The sequence below is a fragment of the Rattus norvegicus genome, chromosome 4, assembly GCF_021556685.1.
Source record: "Rattus norvegicus strain SHRSP/BbbUtx chromosome 4, alternate assembly SHRSP_T2T, whole genome shotgun sequence".
In the NCBI taxonomy this organism is placed as follows: Eukaryota; Metazoa; Chordata; class Mammalia; order Rodentia; family Muridae; genus Rattus; species Rattus norvegicus.
Window position 1 is genome coordinate 120,730,773 of NC_141537.1, and position 14,410 is coordinate 120,745,182.

The window sequence follows — 14,410 nt, forward strand, 5'->3', positions numbered from 1 at the left end:
AGATAGGCTCTGAGATCCCTTGCTAACCGTATAGGGTAAAGCTCCATAGACTGCTCGGTCAGGCCCTTCACTAGCTGTTTAACGTGAGATGCTGGCCCAAGGGTCTATATATAAGGTCATATGACAGTAATTACGGAAAAATATTACGTTGCCACTGATGGTTAACAGCAACAGCACCTTACAGTTATAAATCTAAATCCCATCAGGTGGGTGACTATGGCCTGAAGTGGAAATGCAAGGGCTTTTTGGAAAGTCAGTTGTGTTGGATGGTGTTCTCCTGGGGCAAACACGTGAAGAAGTGTTGTTCTAAAGCGGACACAGGTGAAAGGATGTTCTGCTAAAGCAAGCACGTGAAAGGACTCATGATGAAGGGCTCTTTGCTAATGACACACAAGTATTCATTCGCCTTACCCCTGTTGTTGAGCATGGTACATTCATGAAGTGTTTGCGAGTGGATCGAGCTGCCTCTGCTGACCTGTGAACTGGACTGCTGCTATTTTGACAACATAGATGGGATTTGCTCCAAAGAACAATTTCAAAGCAGGTCCACCTCCCCCGTATCCTTTCTTTTCCACTACCTCTGCTGGGTTAAAGTGTTTAAGATCCATCATTAAAAATAGGCTTGGAAAAATTAAAGTTACAGTTGCCCTTTGTCTTAGGTAGGGTTCCCATTGCTATGAAGAGACATCATGACCAAGGCAACTCTTACAGAGAACATGTAATCGGGGATGGCTTACAGGTTTAGAGGTTCAGTCCACTGCCATCAAGGCAGGAAGCATGGCAGCATCCAGGCAGGCACCGAGCTGGAGGAGCTGAGAGTTCTACATTTTGTTCTAAAGTCAAACAGAAGACTGGCTCCCATGTAGCTAGAAAGAAGGTCCCAAAGTGACATACATGCTTGTGACATATTCACAGTGACATGCTTATGGGACAAGTAGACAGTGCCACCAGACAGAAAACCTGGGAATACTGAAGCAGGTTCAAAAACCCCAGGAATTCTCATAATTGAGAACAGCAGGTATTGGAACCAGCTCCCTGCCAGGTTCTACCTATCTTGGAACTCATAACTACAATACCCACTAAGGGGGCCATGACAACCAGTAACATAGGAACAACACTGGAAGTCCTTCCCCATGCAAATAAACTGTCCCTAGCATCTCAGACTGAGCCATGGGGTGAGCCCTGGATCCCACCCTACTCCTCAAGTGTATAAGGTGTCCACATGGCATAAAGTGCAAGACTGAGTCTTGTCGAGGGTGGCTGTCTTAACGAGCTGTAAAGCTCTAGGGAAGGAAGGGCTTTCTCACTTGAAGCATTCACTGGTGGGCTCCACCCAGCAGGCCGGGCTGCAGCTCCCGCCAAAACATCTGCTTCGCTAAAGCTGCCATTTGCTGTGCAATATAGCCCACATCCCAACACTCTCCCATAGTGGCTCCGGCTCCGGCTCCGGCTCCGCTGCGATGGTTGGTAGCAGGAGAGATGATCTGTCCAGGCTTCCCGGTAGCACTTTGGCTGTTCCACCCAGGCCAGAGTCCTAGTTAAGGATCCTTGGATTGCATCCTGTCCTCCTGAGCGGCCGACCTGTGGCACTCTGGCATCCAGGCTTTGAGGCCAACATGCAGCCACTTCCTCCAGTAAGGCCACACCACCTAATAGTGCCACTCCCTGGGCCAAGCATATTCACACCACACCCCTGTTTTAATAGGTGTGATGATGGAGGTGCCGTGCTTTTAAGTGGAAAAGCCTAGAATATACACCCCACACTCCCAACTGCACCGCCATGTGCACAGCTCCCGCCCTGGTCTGCTTTAGGGGACCTGCACCCTCATCACGGAGGGAGGAGACTCTAATACTAGTTGGTGGATGAGGATCTTTCCTGCCTTTTTTACCATGAGATATGAAGTTCCTACTCTGCAGCCCGGTGGGAGTCTGTATCTTTATACTCTACATCAAAGTGAGCAGTGATAGCTCACAGGTTCACCGGCTATCCACAGACAACTTTTATATTCTTTAAAGCTTTCAGGAGGTCTTTCAGCTCTCCGCAGCTCCACAAATAGTCCGCCCCCTCATTCTAGCTCTAACACATGCAGTAAGACAGAAATGGCAGAGTAAAAGTAGGACCAACTAGTAATGTTTCGTAGAGCATGGTATAGTGTGGTGGGAGGGGGTGCCTTAGCGGCCCATGCTGAGGCATCCCTCCGCCCTGAGGTAAAAGGCATGGGAAGTGGGCATTGAGAAAGGAGTAGAGGCAGGGAAAGAAGGGACAGAGAAGGATAGAGGGAAGGAGGGAGAGAGGGAAAGAGAGAGGAAGAAGTGGCCAGGAGAAGGGGGGAGGGGAAGAGAAAGAGAGGGGAAAGGGGTAAGAGAGAAAGAAAAGGGTGAAGAAGAGGCCAAACAGCCCCTTTTCTAGCCTACATGGCTGTTGCTAGGTAATTGTTGGGCAAATCCTAGAAGAAATGCTAACACACTAACAGTTACTCTCATGTTTTCTGAGTATTTAAGTTCCTTCACAGCAAAACTAGAAAGCTCTCTTGTAGCCTCTGCTTTCTGGAGGAGAAAATGAAAATTGTAAAAGTAACTTTTATTCTCCTAAAGTAATTGTTGTCTCTGAGACTTACAGCCTCAATCCGAAAACTTAGGGCTAGTCTTGGAAGCTTCTAGCCTCTGTACAGTCTCGTCTAGGCCTAGAATGTTTTCTGGGCTGACTGATTCAATCTGGCTTCTCTCTGCCTCTCCTGAATTGCTCTTCATGGCCTCATACTAATTTTGGCAATATGTTCTAATCTTCCGGCTCCTTCTCATTCTCTGATTTGTTCTGTCTTCACCTGTGTCTAGCTTGTTCTGCCTCTGCAACCTGCCTCACTCTTAACTGTCCCAATAAAACTGCCTCTAAATTCCATGAGCTCAACTCCAGTGCCTGCCTCACTGGCACAAATGAACTCACCAAACAGAACTGACTTGCATTCAGAGATCTGCATGCCTCTGTCTCCTGAGTGCTGGGATTAAAGGCATACACCCCCCACATCTGGATGTAAGCCTTTCTTTATCTGGAACTTTCTGTATACCAGGCTGACCTTGAACTCAGACTTGTTTGCCTCTGACTTCTGTATACCAGGCTGACCTTGATCTCAGACCTGTTTGCCTCTGACTCCTGGGACTAAAGGAATGTCTGTATTCCAGCTAAGTCACACAGACCTAGAAGAGCTTTGGATTTGATCTCTTGCCAGAGCAGTCATGTTTTGAATTTAGATTCTTCTCCTGGAAGTGAATTCTACTTGTACTTAGGAGTGAGTATCTATTGTCTTAGAAGAAAGAGGAGTCAGGCCATGCCCATTTAAGGTAAGCTGACAGCATTTATGGACTTGCTTTGTTTTTTCTCATTTTTTTTTTAGTTTAATTTTTTTAATTTTATTTTTTCCGTTTTTATTAAATTGGGCATTTCTTATTTACATTTCAAATGTTATTCCCTTTCCTGGTTTCCTATCTATCAGCTCCCTAGCTCCTCCCCCTCCCCTTCTATATGGGTGTTCCCCTTCCTATCCACCCCCCATTATCCCCGACCCAACAATCCCCTACACTGGGGTTCCAACCTTGGCAGGACCAATGGCTTCCCTTTCCACTGGTGCCCCAACAAGGCTATTCACTGCTACATATGCAGTTGGAGCCCAGGGTCAGTCCATGTACAGTCTTTGGGTAGTGGCTTAGTCCCTGAAAGCTCTGATTGGTTGGCATTGTTGTTCATATGGGGTCTCAAGCCCCTTCAGCTCTTTAAGTCCTTTCTCTAATTCCTCCAACAGGGGTCCTGTTCTCGGTTCAGTGGTTTGCAGCTAGCATTCGCCTCTGTGTTTGACATGTTCTGGCTGTGTCTCTCAGGAGAGATCTATATCCAGTTCCTGTCAGCCTGCACTTCTTAGTTTCATCCATCTTATCTAGTTTTGGTGGCTGTATATATATATGGGCCACATATGGGACAGGCTCTGAATGGCCGTTCCTTCAGTCTCTGCTCTAAACTTTGTCTCCCTATTCCCTCCTATGGATATATTTGTTCCCCTTTTAAAGAAGGAGTGAAGCATCCACACTTTGGTCATCCTTCTTGAGTTTCATGTGGTCCATGCATTGCATCTTGGGTAATTCGAGCATTTGGGCTAATATCCACTTATCAATGAGTGCATACCATGTGTGTTTTTCTGTGATTGGGTTACCTCACTCAGGGTGATATTTTCTATTTCCATCCATTTGCCTATGAATTTGATGAAGTCATTGTTTTTGATAGCTGAGTAATATTCCATTGTGTAGATGTACCACATTTTCTGTATCCATTCCTCTGTTGAAGGGCATCTGGCTTCTTTCCAGCTTCTGGCTATTATAAATAAGGCTTCTATGAACATAGTGGAGTATGTGTCTTTGTTATTTGTTGGAGCATCTCTTGGGTATATGCCCAGGAGAGGTATAGCTGGGTCCTCAGGTAGTGCAATGTTCAATTTTCTGAGGAACCTCCAGACTGATTTCCAGAGTAGTTGTTCCAGTCTGCAATCCCACCAACACCAACAATGGAGGAGTGTTCCTCTTTTCCACATCCTCGCCAGCATCTGCAGTCTCCTGAGTTTTTGATCTTTGTCATTCTGACTGGTGTGAGGTGGAATCTCAGGTTTGTTTTGATTTGCATATTTCCCTGATGACTAAGGATTTTAAACATTTTTTTAGGTGCTTTTTGGCCATTCGATATTCCTCAGCTGAGAATTTGTTTAGCTCTGTACCCCATTTTTTAAGAGGGTTATTTGGCTCTCTGGGGTCTAACTTCGTGAGTTCTTTGTATATTTTGGGTATTAGCCCTCTATCAGATTTAGGGTTGGTAAAGGTCTTTTCCCAATCTGTTGTTTGCCATTTTGTCCTAATGACAGTGTCCTTTGCCTTACAGAAGCTATGCAGTTTTATGAGGTCCCATTTGTCTATGGACTCTTAGAGCATAAACCATTGGTGTTCTGTTCAGGAAATTTTCCCTATGCCCATGTGTTCGAGACTCTTCCCCACTTTTTCTTCTATTTGTTTGAGTGTATCTGGTTTGATATGGAGGTCCTTGATCCCCTTGGACTTAAACTTTGTACAGGTCTGTAAGAATGGATCGATTTGCATTCTTCTATATGCTGACCCCCAGTTGAACCAGCACCATTTGTTGAAAATACTATCTTTTTTCCATTGGATGGTTTTGGCTCCTTTGTCAAAAATCAAGTGACCATAGGTGTGTGGGTTCATTTCTGGGTCTTCAATTCTATTCCACTGGTCTATCTGCCTGTCTCTGTACCAATACCATACAGTTTTTATGACTATTGCTCTGTAATACTGCTTGAAGTCAGGGATGGTGATTCCCCCAGAAGTTCTTTTATTGTTGAGTATAGTTTTCACTATCCTGGGTTTTTTGTTATTCCAAATGTATTTGCAAATTGCTCTTTCTATCTCTATAAAGAATTGAGTAGGAATTTTGATGGGGATTGCATTGAATCTGTAGATTGCTTTTGGCAAAATGGCCATTTTTACTATTTTAATCCTGCCAATCCATGAGCATGGGAGATCTTTCTGTCTTCTGAGATCTTCAATTTCTTTCTTCAGAGACTTGAAGTTCTTATCATACAGATCTTTCACTTGTTTGGTTAAAGTCACACCAAGCTATTTTATATGATTTAGAACTATTATGAAGGGTGTCATTTCCCTGATTTCTTTCTCAGCCTGTTTATCCTTTGAGTAGAGGAAGGCTGCTGATTTGTTTGAGTTAATTTTATACCCAGCCACTTTGCTGAAGTTTTTATCAGGCTTAGTAGTTTTCTGGTGGAACTTTTGGGGTCACTTAAGTATACTATATCATCTGCAAATAGTGATATTTTGACTTCTTCTTTTCCAATTTGTATCCCTTTGACCTCGTTTTGTTGTCTGATTGCTCTGGCTAGAACATCAAGAACTATATTGAATAAGTAGGGAGAGAGTGGGCAGCCTTGTCTAGTCCCTGATTTTAGTGGGATTGCTTCAAGTTTCTCTCCATTTAGTTTAATGTTAGTTACTGGTTTGCTGTATATGGCTTTTACTATGTTTAGGTATGGGCCTTGAATTCCTGTTCTTTTCAGGACTTTTATCATGAAGGGATGATGAATTTTATCAAATGCTTTCTCAGCATCTAATGAAATGATCATGTGCTTTTTATCTTTGAGTTTGTTTATATGGTGGATTACATTGATGGATTTTCCGTTTATTGAACCATCCCTGTATACCTGGGATAAAGCCTACTTGATCATGATGGATGATTGTTTTGATGTGTTCTTGGATTTGATTTGCAAGAATTTTATTGAGTATTTTTGCATCGATATTCATAAAGGAAATTGATCTGAAGTTCTCTTTCTTTGTTGGGTCTTTGTGTGGTTTAGGTATAAGAGGAACTGTGGCTTCATAGAAGGAATTCGGTAGCACTCTGTCTGTTTCTATTTTGTGGAATAGTTTGGACAGTATTGGTATGAGGTCTTCTGTGAAGGGCTGATAGAATTCTGCACTAAACCCATCTGGTCCTGGGCTCTTTCTGATTGGGAGACTTTTAATAACTGCTTCTATTTCTTTAGGAGTTATGGGGTTGTTTAGATGGCTTATCTGTTCCTGATTTAACTTTGGTACTTGGTATTTGTCTAGAAAATTGTCCATTTCCTCCAGATTTTCCAGTTTTGTTTAATATAGGCTTTTGTAGTAGGATCTGATGATTTTTTTTAATTTCCTCAGACTCTGTTGTTATGTCTCCCTTTTCATTTCTGATTTTGTTAATTTGGACAAACTCTCTGTGCACGGTGGTTAGTCTGGCTAAGGGTTTATCTATATTGTTGACTTTCTCAAAGAACTAGCTTTTGATTCTGTTGATTCTTTGTATAGTCCTTTTTGTTTCTACTTGGTTGATTTCAGCTCTGAGTTTGATTATTTCCTGCCTTGTACTCCTCCTGGGTGCATTTGCTTCTTTTTGTTCTAGAGCTTTTAGGTGTGCTGTCAAGCTGCTGAAATATGCTCTCTCCTGTTTCTTTCTGCAGGTACTCAGAGCTATGAGTTTTCCTCTTAGCACAGCTTTCATTGTGTCCCATAAGTTTGAGCATGTTGTACCTTCATTTTCATTAAATTCTTAGAAGTCTTTAAATTCTTTCTTTATTTCTTCCTTGACCAAGTTATCATTGAGTAGAGCATTGTTCAACTTCCATGAATATTTGGGCTTTCTTTCCTTATTGTTGTTATTGAAGACCAATCTTAATCCGTGGTGGTCTGATAGGACACATGGGATTATTTCTATCTTTCTGTACCTGTTGAGGCCTGTTTTATGACCGATTATATGGTCAATTTTGGAGAAAGTACCATGAGGTGGTGAGAAGAATGTATATCCTTTTGCTTTAGGATAGAATGTTCTATAAATATCTGTTAAGTTCATTTGGTTCATGACTTCTCTTAGTTTGTCTACATCTCTGTTTAATTTCTGTTTCCATGATCTGTCCATTGATGAGAGTGGGGTGTTGAAATCTCCTACTATTATTGTGTGAGGTGCAATGTGTGTTTTGAGCGTTAGTAAGTTTTCTTTTATGGATGTAGGTGCTCTTGTATTTGGAGCATAGATATTGAGGATTGAGAGTTCATCTTGGTGAATTTTTTCTTTGATGGATATGAAGTGTCCTTCCTTATCTTTTTTGATGACTTTGGTGGAAAGTCGATTTTATTCGATATTAGAATGGCTACTCCAGCTTGCTTCTTTGGATTATTTGATTGGAAAGTGGTTTTCCAGTCTTTTACTCTGAGGTAGTGTCTGTCTGTCTCTGAGGTGTGTTTTCTGTAGGCAGCAAAATGCTGTGTCCTCTTCATATATCCAGTCTGTTAATCTGTGCCTTTTTATTGGGGAATTGAGTCCATTGATGTTGAGAGATATTAAGGAATAGTGATTGTTGGTTCCTGTTATTTTCGTATTTAGAGGTGGAATTATGTTTGTTTGCTTCTCTCCTTTTGGTTTTGTTGCAAGGATATTACTTTCTTGCTTTTTTTTAGGATGTTGTTTCCCTCCTTGTGTTGGGCTTTTCCATTTATTAACCTTCGTAGGGCTGGGTTCATAGAAAGATATTGTGTAAATTTGATTTTGTCATGGGATATCTTGGTTTCTTCCTCAATGCTGATTGGTAGTTTTGTTGGATATAGTAGCCTGGGCTGGCATTTGTGTTCTCTTAGGGTCTATATGACATCTGTCCAGGATCTTCTGGCTTTCATAGTCTCTGGTAAGAAGTCTGGTGTGATTCTGATAGGTCTGCCTTTATATGTTACTTGACCTTTTTCCCTTTCTGCCTTTTTTTTTTTTTTCCCCCGGAGCTGGGGACCGAACCCAGGGCCTTGTGCTTGCTAGGCAAGCGCTCTACCACTGAGGTAAACCCCCAACCCCTCCCTTTCTGCTTTTAATATTCTTTCTTTGTTTTGTGCATTTGGTGTTTTGACTATTATGTGAGGGGAGGAGTTTCTTTTCTGGTCAATCTATTTGGAGTTCTGTAGGCTTCTTGTATGTTTATGGGCATCTCTCTCTTTAGGTTAGGGGAGTTTTCTTCCATGTTTTTGTTGAAGATATTTACTGGCCCTTTACGTTGGGAATCTTCACTCTCTTCTATACCTATTATCCTTAGGTTTGGTCTTCTCATTGAGTCCTGGATTTCCTGGATGTTTTGGTTAGGAGCTTTTTCTGTTTTACATTATCTTTGACAGTTGTGTCGATGATTTCTATGGAATCTTCTGCTCCTGAGATTCTCTCTTCTATCTCTTGTATCCTGTTGGTGATGCTTGTATCTATGACTCCCGATCTCTTCCCTAGGTTTTCTATCTCCAGGATTGTCTCCCTTTGTGCTTTCTTTATTGTTTCTATTTCCATTTTTAACTCCTAGATGGTTTTGTTCATTTCCTTCTCGTGTTTGTTTGTGTTTTCCTGTAATTCTTTAAGGGATTTTTGTGTTTCCACTTTAAGGGCTTCTATTTGTTTACTTGTGTTGTCCTGCATTTCCTTAAGGGAGTTATTTATGACCTTCTTTTTTTTTTTTTTTTCTTTTCTTTTTTTTGGAGCTGGGGACCGAACCCAGGGCCTTGCGCTTGCTAGGCAAGCGCTCTACCACTGACCTAAATCTCCAACCCCTTATGACCTTCTTAAAGTCCTCCACCATCATGATAAAATGTGATTTTAAATCTAAGTCTTGCTTTTCCGGTGTATTTGGATATCCCATGTTGGCTTTGGTGGGAGAACTGGGCTCTGATGATGCCAAGTAGTCTTGGTTACTGTTGCTTGGGTTCCTGTGCTTGCCTCTCATCATCAGGTTGTCTCTGGTGTTAGCTTGTCTTGCTGTTTCTGATGGTGGTTTGATCCTCCTGTGGGCTTGTGTCAGCACTCCTGTAGACCTGTTTTTCTGTTTTCTTTCTGTCACTTATGGGAACAGAGTGTTCTACTCTCAGGCGTGTAGTTGCTCCTGGTGGCTGGCTTTCAGCTCTCTGAGAGGGTAGCAGCTGGAAGGGTCCTCCCCTGCTGCTCCTAGGTCCCTGTGCTCAGGGGGCACAAATGGCCCTAGGAGTTTTCCTCTTGAGTTGGGAATGTGGGCAGAGAGTAGTCTCCTCTGATTTTTCAGAAGTGTAGGCACTTCTGAGGGTCTAGCTCTCCCCACCACGGGATTTTGGGTGCAGGGAGCTGTTTGAAAGGTTCAATTCAGATCTGAGTGCAGACCTGGACCGGGGGGCTCCTGCAGCTGACTGCTCCTATATTCCTGTGTCCAGAGGCACTATGCAGTTTCCTCTTGGGCCAGGGATGTGGACAAAGGTGGGCAGAAGTGGCAGTCTGTCCTGCCCTGTGTCTCAGGATTGCCCACACTTCTGGGTGTTCAGCTCTCTCTCCCTGTTTTTTTCTCATTCTTTATTGACTTTTCTTTCTAAAAGATTTATTTATTTATTTATTGATTATACATGACCACACTGTCGCTCTCTTCAGACGCTCCAGAAGAGGGAATCAGATCCCATTTCAGATGGTTGTGAGCCTCCATATGGTTTCTTGGAATTGAACTCAGGACCTTTGGAAGAGCACTCGGTGCTCTTAAACCATGAGCCATCTCTCCAGCCCTTTAAAAAAAAATATGTAGCCCAGGCTGGGCTCGAACTCTTAATCCTTCTGCCTCTGCCTCCTTCAGCAAATCCTACCAGCATGCGCCACCACAACCAGCTTTTCTCATTCTTTTTAGCAACATTGTCCCCTTTCCTTTGGAAACCTAAACTATCCATCCCTATTTCCCAACCCTCATTTTCACCTGTCTCATACTGGCCTTGAACCCTCACCTGGAAGGCAGGAAGTGAGGATGGAGGAGCCTCAGTCTTGGAGTGGCAGCTACAGATGTGCTTCTAGAATTGTCTGAAGTCATTTCCTTGTCCTTAAGATTAGAGGAGACAGAGTCCTACAGCAATGTCTGTGGTTTCAATATAGATACAACACGTTGTGTCCCTTCCTTTCATACTTAGTGTTAGCTAATAAATCCTTCTTTCCTCTAATTTAGATGGGTTTCTGTTGTCATTTAAAAAGTAAAAAAAGGGGGGCTGGGGATTTAGCTCAGTGGTAGAGCGCTTACCTAGGAAGCGTAAGGCCCTGGGTTCGGTCCCCAGCTCCGAAAAAAAGAACTAAAAAAAAAAAAAAAAAAAAAAAAAAAGTAAAAAAAGGGCTGGAGAAATGGCTCAGTGGTTAAGAGCTCCGACTGTTCTTCCAGAGGTCATGAGTTCAATTCCCAGCAACCACATGGTGGCTCAAAAAACCATCTATAATGAGATCTGGTGTGTCTGAAGACAGCTACAGTGTACTTACATATAATAAATAAATAAATAAATAAATAAATAAATAAATAAATAAATCTTTAAAAAATAAAAAAAAGTTTAATTTTGGGGAAACCAATAAAGTTATTGGTTTTCCAAAGCGTGCATGTGTAAATATGTAAACTATGCAGAGAAAGATCATGTCCACACACATACAGCTATGGAGTCTGGTGAATCCAAAATCTGAAGGATGGGCAATTGAGAGGCTCAGGGTTCTGAAGCCTTGCTGCTCCCAAGGTCTTGCTTAGGAAGATGGGTCTTTTGTTCTAGTGGGACCTTCAACTGATCGGATGAAGTCTATGCCCAGCTGCCTGCTCTAAGTCCACTGAACAAAATGTTCATATCATCCAAAACCTCCTTCCAGAATCATCTAGGATATTTGACTAAATATCTCTTTACAGTGGCCAAGCTAGGTTGATGCATACAATTAACCATTTCAAGTCCACCCCTTGTCCACTCAGGACCATTATGAATCTCACTAAACCATAACCTCTAAATAGGGTCATAGCAGAGTCATACTTCCACCTAACTTGGTATGCACAGGTGAAACCCAGGCCCAGAAGAGGATGCCAAATCCTTCCTTAATAATATGTAGCTCGACAGTGGTAGAGCGCTTACCTAGGAAGCACAAGGCCCTGGGTTCGGTCCCCAGCTCCGAAAAAAAGAACCCCCCCCAAAAAAATAATATGTAGCTCGAGAGCTATATTGTAAAGTTAACAAAAATTTATACTAATGTACCTTATGATACCTGTAGGAGATATGAGGGAAGAAAACTTCTCTGCATATAAATACATGTGTATACACATATACACACATTTATATATACACCTATCTACACACACACACACATACACACACACATACACACACACATATACTTGCATTACGCACACACGAATATACACATAAGGAAGAAACAGGACAGTTAGGTTATCTGTAACTGGTCACATGCTTGTGGCTGATATTTAATCTCACTACACAGGTTATACGTCCTTTGCCTTCAGCAAAGAACTCAGCTAGGCGTGGTCCTGACCTAGTGAGGAAACCCCAACTTTCTTCCTTGAAGGCATGCCCCACTGTGGGTCCTGCCTGGATTGCGTTGTTGTAATCTCCCCGTTGACATCAATCATAGGACATGGAGATGAGAGTATGTCCTCCTTCTGGGTGCCTTCCTTTTCAGTTTTGTGCCACAGTAGTCCAACTCCTACGTGGTAGGATCTTTCCCTCTACCTGACACCATAACTCCCTTCTTTGCCTCTCCTGCCTACTGCTTTAGAGGCATTCGGAGCCCAGAGCAGCAGGGTGGCAGTCACCTCTGGGTCAGTACAGTCACTGCTGTACTGTGGACACAGATTTGCCTTTCTAAGACCTCTAGACTAACAAAGCATAAGGAAGCAAAACTTTTCTTGTGAGTCACTAAGGAGAGCAGTGACTAATCACCTCCAAATGGAGAACATTTTCTGGACATTTAAGCCTTGGCTAAGGTAGAAGGTGTCACATATGAGGGACAGACAGTTTTCAAGGCCCCTTGCTTTCACATAGCAAGGAACTCTCTTCTGGTGCTGTAACTAAGTCTTCAAAGGTGACTTCACTCTTCTGTCAAGCCAGCTGCTTCAGGTGGGAGCATGGCTCAGTGAAGTCAACGAGCCAGGCCCACTGTTGCCCTTCAGCTGTGACGTGAGTTTCCTGAACAAAGTGCTGCTGGGTGTGTAATCTGGGGTTGTAAATTGTCACATGTTGTATTTGGGGAAGGCAAATGCTCATCTGGAGTATTGACTCCGGTAATAAGACACGATGATGTCTGTGATGAAAGTGCCTGTAGTATTTATTTGTAATTCTACCTAGCCGGCAAAAAGTGTTTTGTTTACAACCCATAAGCCTCGATTGGGCAAACTTGGAGCCATTGTAATTTATCCCCTAGCTATGAAGCTCCTTCTTGCTGTTTTTCCTGGCTCACGGTCCATCTCTCTTGGCAGCTTCCTCCATCTCTGCCTCCTTTCTTCTTCCCCTCTCTCTACCTGCAACCCCCTCGCCACTCTCAAGTTCCGACTTTCTCCCTCCACTGCCCCATCACTGGCTCTAGCCTTTTATTGACCAGTTAAATTAGGGAGCAAGGTTTCCAGAGCATAGCTTGGTGTACAAGAGGATCTGCTTATGGGGCAACCAGATCCTGAGAGCCAGTATTTAGCATCAGAATACAAGCAGTATCAGACCACCCCACTGCAAGAACTGGTGCCTCTAAAGGACACCCAGAGAGTCTGCAGCTAGGTCAGCCACAAAGGGCAGTGGTCTGTGTTTCTGAGGCCATAGTAGTTCCTGTTCATGCTACCACATTCATTTTGCACATGAGCCCATCTGGCATTGACGGAGTGTTTGGGAACTAGGCTGCCTCCTGTCTACAGAGTATGTCATCTTCCCTCACTTTATGAGAGTTGTCCCAGGCTAAGACTACAGGATCCACCACATGGGGCACGTCTTTACATTTTGTGGCCCATCTCCAAGGTCTGTCCAAGTTCTTTGTCTCCAGATTTCCTTGCCCCAAATTTCCAATCCTTTTTCTTCCATGACCACAGACATCTAGCCAAACCATTGACTGTAGCCCATGAAAGGCCCCAAGTACTGCTTCCTGGGAGAATTTCTCTTGACCACTGTTCTTCCGGGGCACATCAGGAAGGGTTTGTCTTGCTGGGTTATCTTCTTGGGGGTGGGGTTTGCTTGTTAGAAGGAACCAAGTGTAAGCCAGTCTTCTTCATTTGCTCAGTCTACTTCCCCTATGGTAGGTTCAGGCTGAGTGAGAGAAGGTGGTGCAGTTCTACTGGGGACGACATAAGTGTACAGCCTACTTCTTCATGTGACTTTGTGCTGATGGGGCTGCTTGAGTCTGATTTCATGGGACAACGAAGTGCTGTCATACTTGCCAGACATCACAGCTCAGTGAGCCAGGGGACACCTGGTTCATGTTCGGGAAAGAATTGTGTGCTTAGGGGCCTGTGAGTGATCCCAGTAGGAGGTGAAAAGATATTTCTCAAGAGCAGAGTTATGGGTTGAAGGCTCAGTGGCTAAGTACTCTAGCTTCGATTCCTTGAACCTGCTTGGTGGCTCCCAACTATCTTAGTTCCGGCTTCTGGGGATTCAATGCCATCCCTAAGCATAGACATACATGTAGGCAGCTTGCTTTTTGGTTATGGTATTTTGTTGGAGCAATAGAAACCCTAATTAAAACAGAGACCCTCCTTTCTTTTTTTTTTTTTTTTAAAGATTTGTTTTTATGTAAGTACACTGTTCGCTGTCTTTGTCTTAAGACACACTGGGAGAGGGTGTCAGACTCCATTACAGATGGTTGTGAGCCACCATGTGGTTGCTGTGATTTGAACTCAGGACCTCTGGAAGGGTAGTCGGTGTTCTTAACCACTGAGCCATCTCTCCAGCCCGAGACCCTCCTTTCGTAAATGTGTTCAGTGTTACTGGTTAGGAGAAAAAAAACCTTTCCTGTGTTCTCAGATGTTCAAATTAGACTCAGATGGCCTTTTTCCTT